Source organism: Marmota monax, unplaced genomic scaffold (genome assembly GCF_021218885.2).
Source record: "Marmota monax isolate L192 unplaced genomic scaffold, Marmota_monax_Labrador192_F-V1.1 WCK01_AAM20220418_F8-fsc00106, whole genome shotgun sequence".
NCBI lineage: Eukaryota > Metazoa > Chordata > Mammalia > Rodentia > Sciuridae > Marmota > Marmota monax.
This window is the reverse complement of record NW_026695218.1, coordinates 8,302,253-8,318,551: the sequence shown is the minus strand read 5'-3', so window position 1 is coordinate 8,318,551 and position 16,299 is coordinate 8,302,253. Positions and strand designations below refer to the sequence as shown.

At 45.9% G+C, this 16,299-nt stretch overlaps 1 pseudogene; it reads right to left on the bottom strand.

Annotated features, from left to right (window-relative positions):
- Positions 1-9,635: 9,635 nt before the first annotated feature.
- On the bottom strand, positions 9,636-11,617 carry LOC124084841 (exosome complex component RRP41-like; annotated as a pseudogene).
- Between the last annotated feature and the right edge of the window lie 4,682 nt (positions 11,618-16,299).

Here is a 16,299-nt window from a genome sequence, read left to right as displayed (position 1 = left end):
ATGGTGGCTGACTGGTTTCCCCCACCCCTGCCCCTCCCTGGCACAGCATGCCAAGGGGCTCAGGGCTGGAGCACATGGGTATCTCTCTCCTCAGGGGCTCCTCCCGCAGCAAGGGGCATGCGGCCTTTACCCTAGACAGGTCAGGTCCTTGCACCAGGGCCCCTGCTGGCCACTGTGGGCCTCCTTCAGTCCCCAGCCAAACACAAAGCACAACTGTGCTGGGCACGCGCGGTGGCTGAAAGAGCGAGTCACCCTCACTGCCACTCAGCATTACACACCCGCCCTCCTCCAGACCCCTGCAGGCCCCTGTCCCCCTGGGTTCTGCAAGATGATTGGGAAACGACACTATTTTTGGTGCCATGGCTCAGAGAGGCATCTTCATAACACCACACCTAACTCCCATCATTTCCTCGGAGTTGACATTTTACTTAAATAAGAAATAACTAACAAATGTTTAAGCTAAGGAGATAACAGGCTAGAGTCTGAGGGCCAGAGCCTGTGAGTGGGGCCTGAGGACAGAGAGGGCACCTCCCAGTCACAGGCAAGGGAGCGGCCAGTGGCTGTCCTACTCCCAAGCAGACATCACCCCTGCCCTCCAGAGGACACGCACTCACCGAGGGTGGGGTTGATGCTGAAGGTTGAGGAAAGATCACTTCCTGGCCCTCAACCCTCCCACACCCTGTTGTGGGCCCTGCCCCACAACTCCTTCTGTGTAACTGCTGCTCACTGCCAGCTTGAGGCCAGCCCTGACCCCCGGGTCGTTTTCTTAAGCACGTCTGCCTCATCAGCTTCCCCCACCCTGCATTAGTGCTGCAGTTTGGCCCCTCAGGACACACCTTATGCTCATTCCTCCAGTTTGGGCCCACACATGCCCTGACTCTTCTCAATGCTCACGTCACCCCTCCCAGCCTTCCAGGCACAGCTCCCAGACTGCCGCTGCTAAGAAGTCCCCAGGATCCCCCCTGAGCCCCAGGACCAGATAAAAACCCGAGAAGGGGCTACATGGCTCTGTTTTTCTGCCCTAGGGGGGTCCCCCTGTTCAGCCCTTTCTCTGCCCACCCTTCAGGAAGGTAAAGGGGAATCATGCCTGGCGGCTTCTGCCCCGACCTGAAGCTAACGTATCAGCACCCAGGCCCAGGGACAGCCACCCAATCCAGTCTTCTCCCTCTGCTGTCTGTGCTGAGCCAGGAGAGGCCGGGTCCCTCGGGCATGGCACCTGCTGGCCCCTCCCTTGACTTCCAGCTGGGGAACCCTGGGCACATTATTTAGTGCTCAGAGCCTTAGTTTTCTCATCTGTAGAAAGGGACAATCTGGCCTGGGACAGAGAATGAAGAGTAAAAATAATCCTTTATGATCTAAATGCAGGGCACTGCTGTTTAACCCCTGCAGATCTCAAAAGCTATGAAAGTTGTGGACCCTCACCTCCAAGAAGGCACATACTTGAAGTTTCTTAAGTAAATTAATGGGCATGCCGGGACCCCCCAGGAGCTCCCTGAAACCTGGTTAAAAATCCTTTCTACTGATGCTGTCTGGAGGGGAGCTCAGGGTCAGGACCCAGGGCTCCTGGTCACTCCAGCTGCAGCACGGCAAGGCTTCAGCTCCACCGCTGGCCCATCTGGAAGTGGTGTTCTCAGGTTTGTGCAAGGGGAACACAGCTCCCGGAGCCTGGTGATGGCAGCCTCTCCCCAAGTAGGGCTAAGGGAAGCCTGTGGGTATGTAGCTCGCTCTCAGCCTTTCCAAGGTCTGCGGTCTCCCGCAAGCTGCCTGCCACCCCCAGCCTCCCACCCAGGTGCCTCCAGGCAGCATGCAGGTCCTCAGAGGGTCACAGCCCTGGGACCTGCTCCTCATGTCCCTCACATCTCTTGTCCAGGACAAGTCCCATGTTCTTTTATATTATTTTTTAAGCTGTGTGTGTGTGAAATACAACAGGTAAACGCGGGGCTGGGGATGTAGCTTAGTGGCCCAGCACTTACCTAGCCTAGCATGAGCCCCTGGGTTCCATCTCCTGCATGGAAAATAAAAGATAGGCATAGTATCTTTAAAGCTCTTTTTAAAAAAAGTATACTGAGGCACGATACAATTTAAAGAGTTAATTTCAGCAAACAAACATTCAGGAATCAGGCAACTCTAAACCACTAGTGGTTCAGGAATGTCACAGAGAAACTCGAGGCAGGGCTCTTACAGGATGACACGAAGTCCATCCCATCTGTGACCCATGGTGTGGTCACAGGTACACAGCTGCCTGATTCATTTTATCCCATTGTTAAGACCTCACTTATTGAAGTAAGCTAATCCCAAAAAACAAAGGCCAAATGCTCTCTCTGATATGTGGATGCTAACACACAATAGGAGGGAAGGGAGACTAGAAGTTCATTGGATTAGACAAAGGGGAATGAAGGGAAGGGAGGGGGAATGGGATTAGAAAGACGGTGGAATGAATCAGACATCACTTTCCTCTGTTCGTACATGAATACACAACCAGGGTAACTCCACAGCATGTTCAACCACAAGAATGGGAAGTCAGGGCTGGGTTGTGGCTCAGGGGTAGAGCGTTTGCCTAGCACGTGGGAGGCACTGGGTTTGATCCTCAGCACCACATAAAAATAAATAAATAAAATAAAGGTCTTGTCTCCATCTACAACTAAAAAAATTTTTTTAAAGAATGGGAAATTATACACCATATATGTATAATATGTCAAAATACATTTCACGGTCATGTATATCTAAAAAGAACAATTTGACAAAACCTCATTTATATAAGTTTGCTGGTTGCTTCTGATTAAGGTAAAGTTCTATTTTTCTTAAATATAGGTATTTATAAGAAATAGCTTCCGGTAAGTTTTGCTCATGTTTGCAAGCCGAGAAAGTTAGGTTACTGCAGAAGCCTAACAGGCTCCATCTGCTCCCGTTTGGTACTGATTGCGCCTCCTGTTTGGTAAATCAGAAAACTGAGGCAGAGATACACGTGAGTTCTTGGCTTCATGGAAGAATTGGGCTTGGGGTCAATCCAGGCATAACTGCAGTGGGAGACTGTGAGGCTGCCTGAGGAGATACCAGCCTCAGCTGAGTCCTTATGGCTGGAGGACAGGAGGGCCGTTAGTCCTCCAGACAAGACATGTAGACATGACCAGGTGGGAAAACGGACCACCTCCTGCAGGAGGCCTTCCCTGATTTACTCTATCCCACAGCAACAATTTCTCTGCTACAACCTTCCCAGCCAGGCCCCTCACTAGCACTCAGTTCATTTTGAAACCATTGGATTGAGTTTTACAAATATTGTCAGTACCTGGCATGGACCCTGAAGGTATGAGCTGCTTCTCCGTGCCCTCCATCATCTCTCAGCTGCCTCATGTTTGCAGAGTGACCCTGCCTCCTAGCATAGCTAATTGGCCCAGCGGTAGACCAACTGGATTCTCTCTTCTGAGACACTGATATAGTAGACTGGGAGCTGCAGAGTCACACCCGGGAAAGGATGATGCCACAGACTTCCATATCTGGGGTCTCCAGGGCAGGTCTCTTCCTGTGTCATAGGGTTTGGGTCTCCCTCAGAGGCCATGGGACATCCAGGTTCCTCTCAATCAGTTCCCCATTTTGCTAAAGTTGCTATGATTCTCTTTTATTTGTAATCTAAAGAGTCTGGACTGATCTAACCTTGGAGTCGGCAGGAAGCTCAGCACCCAACTCCTCACTCTACAGAAAATGGAGGCCAAAGAAGGGATTCTGTGGCAGCGCTTCACAGGGGGGGACTGCAGAGACCAAATTCAACCTCAGTCCCCAGACTCCCCATTCAGCAGTGTCACCCTAAGAATCATATCAAGGCCCCAGACACCTGCCTCCTTGAGAGTGAGAGGCTCTTGGTGGCAGTTGGGTTAGGCATACGGAAAGGCCACCATGACAGGAAGAGCTGAGGAGGAGGCCGTGGTGGCTGAGTGGGGCATCAAGTATTTCCAGTATTTGTATTTAGAAATTTGTAAGGCTTTTTATAACTGACCCCTGCCCTAATTTGGGTACCAAATTATGGAACTCAATCTAGATTGAATTATGAAATTAATAAAGAAGTGGTACGTGGCTCAGGACAGCCAAAGGTGTGTGAGCTATATCTCAAGTCCACACCACAAGTTCGGCCTCTGTGGGCATGAATCACCTTGGGAGGTATCTTCGGGTCACAGTCCTTCAAGAGGGGGTTAATGCATATTCTAAACCTCCACTGAGGGTGCAAATAACACAGCAGGTTAGAACTCTGTGTGTGTGTGTGTGTGTGTATTTTAGTTGTAGATGACACAATGCCTCCACTTTATTCATTCATTCATTTTTTTATGTGGTGCTAAGGATGGAATCCAGTGCCCCCTATGCGTTAGGCAAGCTCTCCATCGCAGAGCCACAACCCCAGCCTCAGAGATTGAGGGTGATTTTTCTTCTTTTCTAAGAAGCTCCAAAAGATATCTCAGTGTTTTGATGGAATTGAGATTTGGCTCATTGGAACTTTGCTTGGGCTGAAGTTAGGACCTAGAAGTTGGAGTGGACGTGGTGATGGGATGGACTCGGTTCACGCTTCTCGTTCTATTCCTCCTCTAATCTCCTTTTCCATTCAAAGGGATGGGAACTGAAACACTGGTTCTAAATCCTAGAATGGAAAATAAAGAAGTGAGTGAGGGACTGAGAAAGTGCCCATGGAGGCAACTTGCACGACCAACCCTCCCTCTAGGAAGGACGTCTTGCCTGCCTGAGAAGAAGCAAGAACGACTAGGGCTTCTGCACCACCCACACCCACCCATAGACCTTTATCATGCCATAAAAATCACTCTGCGACATCTGACTTAATTTTACCCTCTTTTCTCCACTTGCTCTTCAAAATAATGGAGGACAGTTGGGAGAAACTTCCAGAGCTAGTTGTTTGGGAAACAGAATGGGCGCAAACAGACATGTCGGCTGGGATCCCCTGTACATCTTGGCCTCTGTCTATATTCAGGGACAAGCACAGAACTCAGCCCCACTTTGACATTTTTTAAATTCAACAAATGTTTATTTCATTCCTATTATAGGAAAGGGAGTAGGCAAACCCCTAATAAATATTAACCATCCTAGGCATGGTGGCACACATCTGTAATCCTAGCAGCTCTGGAGGCTGAGGTCAGAGGATCACAAGTTCAAAGTCAGCCTCAGCAACTTAGTGAGGCTGTAAGCAACCTAGTGAGACCCTGTCTCAAAATAAAAATTTAAAAAGGTCTGGGGAGGTGGCTCAGAGGTTAAATGCCCTTGGTTTCAATCCCTGGTACCAAAAATAAATTTAAATAAATAAATAAATAAATATTAACCAATAAAGTAGGAAAGGTATTTCCATTTCCAGGGTCCTAAATCAATTTTTTTTATTTTCAAGATTTACAATATTAACTATTGAGCCAAAGACTTCAACCATTCCAGCTTTCTTATCCCCCACCAACATTCTCATTCTGAACTCTTCAAATAACCAATAGTTATGCATTAAAATCCATAAGTTGAACATATTTTTATAAGCATAACAAGCACACTTGTCCTCCTTTACCTCTCTCTTGTCTGTCACTGGGATGGTCACAAGTTCTTTTCTGTTCATTTATTTGTATATTTTTTTAAAGACTCCATTTTGTTAACAGTTTTAAGTTCCCAACAAAATTGAGAAGGAGGTATAGAGATTTCCTATATTCTGCCTGTCCCCACACCTAGATCACTTCCTCATTGTCAACATCCCTTACCTGAGTGGTATATGTGTTAAAAATGTGCTTTGATTTTTTAGAAATATACACACACCCATATACAGAGTTAAAGCCCTTGCAAGCATGGGGGACTTTGTTTAGATGGAGAAGTAGTTGATATCATAATATTGCAAACAATTTTACCTGGGGCAGCAAAGGCTTCATGTGGAAGCCTCTCACCCCCTGACCCCAATCCCCTTTGGCCCACTCACTACCATGCTAGCTCCTCCCTGCCTTTGGGGCAACACTTGTCTCCTTTTGGCCTTTTCCCCATTTTCTTCCCATCTCGACCTTGAGCTGTCAAGACATCAATCATTCTCAGGTTGATTTATGTGTAAACAATTCCTATAAAAATCCAAGCAGCAAATTTTTTAGATCTAAAGAAGGCTATTCTAAAAATGTCACTTGCATTTCTATATAGTAATAATAAGTAATATGAAAATGAAATCAAGAAAACAATTCAACTGAAGTGACATCAAAAAGAATAAAATACTTAGGAATAAATTTCAACAAGGAGGAAAAATATCTGTATACAGAAAACTACAAAACATTGCTGAAAAATATTAAAATATACAAATAAGTGGAAAGGCATTTTGCGTTCATGAATTGAAAGACGTAATGTTAAGATGTCAATATTTCTTAATGACATTGACAGTTTCAATGTAATCCTTATCAAAATTCCAACAACTTTTTTTTATATAAATGGAAAAATCTATCTCAAAATTTGTATGGAATCTCAAGAGACCCTGAATAGGCCAAACAGTTTATTGAAAAAGTTGGAGGTCTCATACTTCTGATTTCAAAACTTAATACAAACTTCCAATAATCAAAACAGTGTGGTATAAAGACAGAGATAGAAACCAATAGGACAGGATAGATAGTCCAGATATAAACCTCAACTTATTTGACCCAATGATTTTTTTTAAAGAGAGAGAGAGAATTTTTTAATATTTATTTTTCAGTTTTCGGTGGACACAACATGTTTATTTTATTTTTATGTGGTGCTGAGGATCGAACTCAGCACCCCACGCATGCCAGGCAAGCGCACTACCGCTTGAGCCACATCCCCACCCCGACCCAGTGATTTTTTACTAGAGTGCCAAGACCATTCAAAGGATTGTTTTTCCAATGAATGGTGATGGTAAAACTGAATATTCACATGAAAAAGAGTAAAATTAGACCTGTGCCTTATACCATTTAAAAATCGACTCAAAAGTTATCGACCTAAAAACTTCCAAACTCAAAAAAGAAAATAGGGGAAATTTCCATGGCATTGTATTTGGTCAGGATTTCTTGGATATGGTAAAAAGCACAGGAAACAAAAACAGAGAACACTGAACAAGAATGAAAGGCAACCCGAAGAATGGAAAAAGTATTAGCAAATCATATATCTGATAAGAGGTTGATGTCTAGAGTATATAAAAAACTATTCCAATTCAACAACAGAAACAACTACAAAATCCAATGAAAATGGACAAAGGACTTAAACAGAAAGTTCTTCAAAGAAAATATTAAAAAGACCAATAAGCATATGCAAAGTTGCTCCCTATCACTAATCATTAGATAAAGGTACATCAAAACCAAAATGAGGCTGTTATTAACAAAAAAGAAATAACATAACAACTGTTGACAAGGGTGTGGAGAAACTGGAAGTCTTGTGTACTGCTGATACCTTGGAATCAGCAGGGGAAAGGGCAACTGCTGTGGAAAACGCTATGGCAGCTTCTCAAAAAATCAAATATACAGTCATCATATGGTCTAGCAATTCCACTTCTGAGTAGAGACCCCAAGAACTGAAAGCAGAGACTCCAAAATATGTTTGTACACCCATGTCATGTCCGTGGCAACATTATTCACAATAGCTAAAACATGGAAGCAACCCAAATGTCCATAACCAGAGAAGTGGATAGACAAAATGTGTGTGTGTGTATATATATATATATATATATATATATACACACACACACACAATGGAATATTAGTCTATCTTAAGGAGGAAAGAAATCCCCATACTTGGAACAACATGAATGAACCTTGAAGACATTATACTAAGAAAAATAATATACTAAGGGAAATAAGCAAGTCCCAAAGAGAAAATAGTGTTGATTCCACTTATAGGAGGGACCTAGGGTAGTCAAACTCACAGAGATGGAAAGTTGAATGCAAGCCACCAGGGGAAAGGGGAGAATAGAAATGGATAGTCAGGGATTAGTGGGTACAGGGGTTTCAGTTTTAGAAGATGTAACTGTTCTGCACCAATGGCCACACAACAACATGAATGTGTTAAGCCACTTAACTATGCACTAAAGAAATGGCTGTGATGGTGAATTACATTATATATATTTTATCACAATTTAGATGAAGGTATATACCAAAACTAATAATATGTAAAAAAAAAAAAAGTTGTACATCATGACCAAGTAGGATTTATTCCAAGTATGAAAGGCTAGTTCAACATTCAAAAATAAGTCTGCAAAACCATCATGTTGACAAGCTAAAGAAGAAAAACCATTTGATTATATCACTTTTTTTGAAAAAAAAATAATTGGGTTATTATTTTTTTGTGTTAAGTTTTTAAGTTCTTTATATATATTCTAGATATTACTAAATATTAATCCTCTTGTCAGAAGAGTAGCTAGAAAAATTTTTCTCTCATTCTGGAGGTTGTCTCCTCACATTCTTAATCATTTCCTTTGCTGTGCAGAAGCGTTTCAATTTGATGCCATGTCGTATATTATTCTTGCCCGTGCCTGTATGCAGGAGTATCGACTCTACATTTCCTCTAGGGGTTGCATAGCTTCTGGTCGAATCCTAGGTTCTTTGGTCCATTTTGAGTTGATTTGGGGGCAGGGTGAGAGATAAGGTTCTAGTCTCATTCTTCTACCTGTGGAGAACAAGTCGTACTGTCAGTACTGGGAAGGTCGTGTGTCCACAGCAGTGTGTCATCCAGTTCCTGCCAACAGCTCTACGGCTATCACACACAGGCGTAGGAAGACCTCCTGGATTTGGTCTCTTATATGAGTGACAAGAAGCAGCCACACTAGTCACAACCCCGCTGTCATCAGCAGTGCTGCGTGAAGCCTCTGGCGTCAGGCAGGTGAGCAGTCACTGAAGTCACCTGAGACAATTCCACACCATTCCACATCATTCCGTGGGCTCCAGTGTACCAAGGGGGGGGGGGCGGCCATGCAAGCACTTGCTTTCATTCTCTGCCTGGACTTGGCCCCCAGTCCCACCAGCTCTGGGGCATGCGGCCTCCTGGGGGGCTGTGGACATCCCTCCTGGCAGGGAGCATATCAGGAGACCCCTCAGCCTGTTCCTGCTGGGGCTCTCCATTTTTTTTTTTTGGACCACCACTGGTCCATCTTCCTTGGTGCCTTCATCTGCCACCTCAACTTCTGAGTCGCTGGAACCAGTGGATACCCTGAGCAGGGCCCATGTCCGAGGGCCCCAGTTTCCACTTGTTGCCAACAGGCTCTGGGCCGGCCATGTCTTCTCAGGTTAGCTTGTTGTCATTCTGTGACCTGCATTCACTCATCTGTAGGTTCTGAATGCTTGCACACGACTCCTTCCACAATAATAAGGAGGTCACGCAGGTGAACCTGTGCATAGAAGCACTCTGAAAACGATTCCTGTTTGTCTTCCTTTCCTCTCCTTTCTTCTTTTGTCTCAGGTATGGGGCAAAAGAGTATTTGTAGTTCAGTACCATCTAAGTTTTCAGATATCCAATATTGCCCAGGCTGGCCTCCAACTCCTGGGCTCAAAGGGTCCTGCCTTAGCCTCCTGAGTGACTGGGACTAGAGGTATGGGCCTCTTGAAACTAGTTGCTTAAAGCAACATTTTGTTGTTGTTGTTGTTGTTGAGCAGAGGAGCAGGACTTTATTCTGGACATAGGTGGCTGGGTGCTCAGTCCCCCAGGAAGATAGATGCCTCACGCACATACTGCGGTACCACATGGTCCAACAAGATGTGCACACCTCTAGCGGCTTGCACAGCGGCCTCTAGCACCTGCTCCCAGTGGCCCTAAAGCAGCCAGGCATCCATTTCAAGCAGCACAATCTGGCCTGAAGCTGGCAGCAGGGCCAGGGCTAGTTGGGTGGGGACCACCAGCTGCTTCCTCCACATGGCTGAGGTCTGCCAGGGCTGTGCCTTCCACAAAACCATCTGAACATGCGCAGAGTCCCACATGGGTATCCCAGCATCCAACGGCCAGCGTGGCTGCATTCACCCAAGCTGGGTAGGGTCCACCATCTGCCTGCAGCCCCTGCGTGTAGATGTCAATCTGGGATCCTGGGCGCAGCTGAGTAAGAATGGCTGCCTCAAAGGTCTGGTGCAGCTGTAGGCCCATTTACAGGACTTACGGTCTCCCTGTGGCCTCCGCTTGCGCTCACCTGGGCTGAAGGTTGTTGACTATACTGACAGCTCACCAGAGCCTGGTCAGGCAGAGCTCGAGACCTAGCACCCGGGATCTCCCTGGAAACCGTTCTTTGGAATCATCTCCTCTCCCTCCACGTGCATTCTTTCGGCTTTGCAGAAGTGCCATGTGTGTTTCTACCCATTGCCTTCATCCTGGCTTCTTTCACCTAGAAAGTTGGGCTCCCGCATTAATGTGCTCAGCCATTAAAAATTATCTCTGCATTGGGGAGGCACTGTTACAGCGTAGAACATGGCAATAAAATCAGACAGTTTTATTTAAAGTCGCTGCTCTCAGAGAGTTTATGTTCCCGTGGGAAGACAAACGAGTAAGATTAAGTAGAACTGACGTTCGGGGTGGTAGACACAGAAAGGCAACAAAGCCTGTTGTGGCCTGGAGCGGCAGCATCCCAAAGGTGACATCAGAGTAGAACTGCGGGGAAGTGACCGAATGGGCTAGAGCCTGGCACGATGAGGAATAGGGGAATGCAGGATGCAGGAGGCAGGGCATACCCAGGATTGCACCTTAAGAACTTGGGCATTTACTCAGCCCATATGCGGCATCGAGCATTTGCTGCGTAAACTGGAGGTGCGCCTGGATCTTGCACAGCTCCCCAGCGCCACGACCTTCCATCCAGTGACCCTGCTCACACAGGAGCTCCAGCCCCGCTGTGTGGTCGGCCCAGCTCTCTGTCTAGCCTGATTATATCTCTTGACACATAAAAATCATTTTACAAAAATCCACCACCCATTTGTGATTTAAGTTAGGAATAGAAAGGGACTCTACAAGTTAGGAATAAAGATGAACTATCTCAATTTGATTAAAAAAAATCTATAAAATATAGGGACCAGCATACTTAATGATGGAAAGCCTGAATGCTTTTCTCTAAGCTTGGGAACAAGGTAAGGATGTTCACACTCCCACCCTTATTTACTATAATATTTAAGTTTTAGCAACTGTAATAGAAAAGAAAGAAAAGGAGTATAGATTGGGGCAAAGAAAGAAATATCCACATTTGCAGATGACATACACAGATAATTCTGTGTAGAAAATACCAAGGGATCTCATACAAACAAAACAGTCATTCTAAAACACTCCACCAAGTTTGAAAGATCAACACACAGAAATCAATTGCATTTCTATATACTAACAATGAATATATGGAAACTGAAATTAAAAATGTAAAACCTCACTAGTGCAATATATTAAAAATAGGACAAAGTGAGGAGGGTAGCACATGAGAACTCAGCTCAGTTTTTCTGTAAACCTAAAACAGCTCTTTAAAATAGTCTATTAATTAAAAAAAAACACACACTGAGCACTTATAATCACTGCAAAGGAAATTAAATACACACACACACACATATATATATATATATTTGAAATGTGCATGATCTGTATGTTGAAAAAAGCTAAATGCTGATTACAGAAATCAATGAAGATCTTGATAAATAGAATGGCATACCATGTCCATGGACGTCAACATACTGATAACATCAATTCTCCCCAAATTGATTTAAAGGTTTGATAAAAGTACTATAAAAATTCCAGCAAGGTTTTTGTTCACATATGCAAGCTTATCACAAAATTTAAATGGAAAGGAACAGGCTCTAGCATGGCTAAAATAATCTTTTAAAGGAAGAATAAAGTAGAAGGACTCACACTACTTGATCTTAAGGCTTACTAAAAAGAAACAAAATCAGGGCTGGGATTGTGGCTCAGCAGTGGAGCACTCACCTAGCACAGGCGGGACCTGGGTTCGATCCTCAGCACCACATAAAAATAAAGGCATTGTGTTGTGTCCATCTACACCTAAAAAATATATTAAAAAATAAAGAAACAAAATCAAGACAATGTGATATTAGCAAATGCATAGACATGTAGATCCAAGAAAAGAAGAGATTCCAGAAATAAATCCATGAAAAAATACCCAGCTGGTTTTTAACAATGATGCATCCAGGCACAGTGGCACATGTCTGTAACCTCAGTGACCCAGGAGGATACAGAAGGATAAGGCAGGAGGATTACAAATTCAAGACCAGTCTCAGCAACTTAGAAAGACTCTAAGCAAGTTAGTGAGATCCTGTGTCAAAATAAAAAGGGATGTAATTGAGTGGTTATGCAATCCTGGGTTCAGTCTCTAGTACCAAAAAATAAAATAAAAAAAAGAAAGAAAGAAAGAAAATTCAAAATCAGTTTGATAGAGAACAAGTAGCCTTTTCAACAAATGATGCTGGAATAGTCTGATATCCACAGATTGAAAATAAAAACCAAGAAAGAACTTCAACATAAGTCCTACATCTTTTAAAAATTAACACAAAGTGGATCACAGACTTAACTGTAAAATATTAAACTACAGAACTTTTAGGAAAAAATAGAAAATTTTCAAGAGCTAGGGCTAGGCAAAGGTTTCAGACTTCACATTAAAAGATCAATCAATAAAAAGAAAATTGATAACTAGGACCTGATAAAAATTTTCAAACTTTGCTTTCCAGTTAACAGGATGAGTATTCAAATTACAGAATGGGAAAAAACATTTGCAAGCCTCACATACAACAAAATACTAGTTTCTAGAATATTTTTTAAAATCCCAATATTTAGCAGAAGAAAAAAATGAATTAGTAAATGAGTAAACACTTTTGCCACCCACCACAGTTTGGATGTTGAATGCCCCAAAGATTCATGTATTAAAGGTTTGGTCCTCAGGCTGTGGTATCACTGGAAGGAGGTGGAACCTTTAGAAGGTGGAGCCTAGTGGAAGGTGGTTAAGTCACTGGGGCTATATCCTTGAAGAAGATATTGGGACCCTGGCCACTCTTCTTTCTTTTTCTTTGCGTTCCAGCTGCCATGAGGTGAACATACCTCCTCCACCACATGTTTCTGCCATCATGTACTGTGCCACCACAGGCCCAAAGCAACAAGACCCTAGGCTAAAACCATGAGCCAAAATTAACCTTTCCTCCTTTTAAGTTAGCTATCTCAGGTATTTTGTCATGGTAACAAAATTTGTTTAACATATCACCCAAGATGATTTACAGATGTCACATAAGTTCATGAAAGTAGGTTTGACCTTTCTAGCCATTACGGAAAAGCAAATTAAAACCACAACGAAATACCACAATAAAATCATCAGAATAACTAAAACTAAAATAGTTGTAATGCCAAACGCTGGTGAAGATGTGGAGAAACTAGGTCTCTCATACATTGCTGGTGGGAATGGAAAAGAGCAAAGCCACTTTGGATAACAGTTCAATAGTTTCTTATAAAATTAAACATTCCACTTCCATATGACTCAGCACTTACACTTTTGGACATTTATCCCAGTGAAATAAAACTTAAAAAAAAAAAAGTCCACAAAATATCCCATTCACAAATGCCCATTGCAGTTCTATGTGTAATAGGCAAACTGTAAACAACCCAATAGTCTCCCAGTGAGTGAATGGTAAGACAAACTGGAGTACATGTACACTGTGCAATACTACTGAGCAACCAAAAGAGACCGGAAAAGATGCACGTGATGCCTTGGTTGGCTCTTAAAGGCATTATTCCATCGTGCTGTGTGGGAAAAAATAAAGTCAAATCATTGCACACAGTGTGATTCCATTAATATGACCTTTTTGAGAAGAAAATAATTATCTATATGGAAACCAGGTTAGTAGCTACTGAGAGCCAACTGAGAAGAGGGGGAGGTTTTGGAATCGTGGTGGTTCCATGAATCCCCATGTGATATTATACTCTGAGTGTGCACGGAGTCATTGAGGGAAACTGGGTGAAGGGTACACAGGACCTTTTGTGTACTAGGCTTTTCTGTGTGAATCAATAATATGTCAAAATGAAAATCACCCACACATGCGCCCACATGCGCGCACACACAAACACAGTCCTGCAGCCCTGGGATGCACGGCAGGGTTTGTTTAGAAGGAGAAGCGGTTGTCATCAGAACAACTCAAACAACCTCACGTGAAGCAGCAGGGAATTCACTAAGAGCATCTCCATCTTAAGATGTCACTGGGTGCCTGGTCTCTGCTGCACCCCAGCACATGACTTCAGCAGCCCGGGCCCCCCCCCAACCCCTGCCCCTTTGCTGGCTCTGCCCGGCTGCAGCCTTAGCTGTACCCTGGAGTACTTTCAACCCCAGCTGTCCCCTCCCACCACCTTCCCCTCTACCTTGGATTGCCAATCCCACTTCATGGTGACTAATCAGAGGAGGTCATCTTCCTGGCCAGGGCAGGCATGGACTTCAAAGTGGGCCAATCAGCCGGGCCTGGTGGTGCACACCTGTAATCCTGGCAGATCCGAGGCTGAGGCAGGAGGTACAAGAGTTCAAAGCCAGCCTCAGCAATTTAATGAGGCCCTTAGCAACTCAGCGAGACCCTGTATCTAAATAAAATGTTTTTAAAAGGGCTGGGGATGTGGCACAGTTGTTAAATGCTCTGGGTTCAATTCCAGGTACCAAAAAAAAAAACCAACCAACCAACCAAACAAACAAACAAAAACCAAATTGGGCCAATCAAAGTCCTCACAGAGGCTGCCTGGGGGCCTCTGCTGTTGGGGGCTCAGAGAGTCCCAGGGAAGAATTTGTGTGACGGAAAGCCATGCCAGTATGTCAGGTCTACGCCAGGCAAGGAAAGATGGCCTCTGAGGGTGTGGACCAACCAGGAAGGGGTAGGGTGTATATCCAAGCAACCACTTCTCAAGCACCCCTGCCTCTCAGACACTCACATTCTCTTCTGGAGAGAATGCATCCCCAGTTAGGCCAGCACCTGGGTCATGTGGCTCTTGCCAGCAAGGAAACCCCCCCCTCCGCCTGCCCCATGCCTCAAATGGCCTCCAGGGCAGACCCAGCTCCCCCAGCAGGCAGTGGCAGAGCATCCTGCTTCATGGAAGCCCATCTGGGATCCCCCGTCACTCACCTGCTGTGTGGGTTGGGGAACCAGTTGGAGGCAGCGGGGGCACCAGGGCTTGGGGAAGAGAGTGAGGGTCCCCTTGGCAGGGAGGGCCCAAGCCTCAGTGGGCTGGAATGGGGTCTCCTGGGAAGCCGAGCAGGCACAGCCATGGCAGGACAAACCCTGAGCCAGACCAACCTCTTCCCGGGAACAAGCGGTTGGGTGGGAGCTGCAAAGCCAAGCTGAAGCCCAGCCTGCTGCACCCACCAGTGGGTCTAAGCTGTGCTCAGTGCCCAGAGCTCTCCCAGAAATGAAGCTGTTCCCGAGGGCGCCCAGGCCAGGTGAGTTCACTTCACCCCAACACAGACACACAGTCTCTCCCTTCCCTCGCCTTCCACCCCACCCCCACCCAGCACCCTCCAAAGCACATCAAGCTGAGTCGAGCTGCCAGAGTGCTGTCTCTGTCCTCCCCTGGTCACCTCACCCTGCTGGCCCCAGGGCCCCACTTCTTTCTGCCCTGTCCCTGGCTCCCAGCCCCCTGCGGCCCTGGGCAGCCAGGCCCAGCCAAGACCAGGCTGTTTTGGAAAAGCGCTGGGAGGTGGCAGAATGTGCGGTCTCCGAGTTCCCTCCAAACTGGCGCCCCAATCCCTGGACAAACAGTGTCCGTGTTTGCCTGTCCACAGCGGCTTGTGTTCGCCTTCCAGGTCAGGAGATCCCAGGGGCTGGCAGCTGGCTGTAAAGGGGGGGGGCATGCAGGCAGGCGGACGTCATTGACCCACCCGGCCCACGGGGGAGTAGCAGGGCCAGACGGGCGATGACAGGGCCAGCCACTGACCTGCCATCCCACAGCAGGGTGGTCAGGCCAAGGGCAACCCAGGGCCATGCTTCCTTCACCTCCGCAGCCACACAGAACGTCCCACCAGGAGAGAGGGAATTTACACTCTGAGAGCCCACTACCTCCCCTGGCAGCCTTCCCCAGCCCTCTGGCCTCTCATGGCTGCTTCCCGCGGGGGCTGAGGCTTGTGGGAGAGTGCCCCTGGCCCCGTGGCATGGGAGGAATACTGCCCTCCCTCCAGTTTTGTGTGGCCTTAGGTTGTCGTGGTTGCTCCAAGACTTCTTTCATGGAAAATGGGGGAACTCCCCTTTTGTCCCCTACCCTGGGAAGGGGGGAGGGCTGGGGGGTTCAGTGATGATGGGCAAGGTGGAGTGGGAAGCTGGCGGAAAAGTAGGCTGTGGGGCAGCTAAACCTCCTGCCTGGTGGCATTGCCAG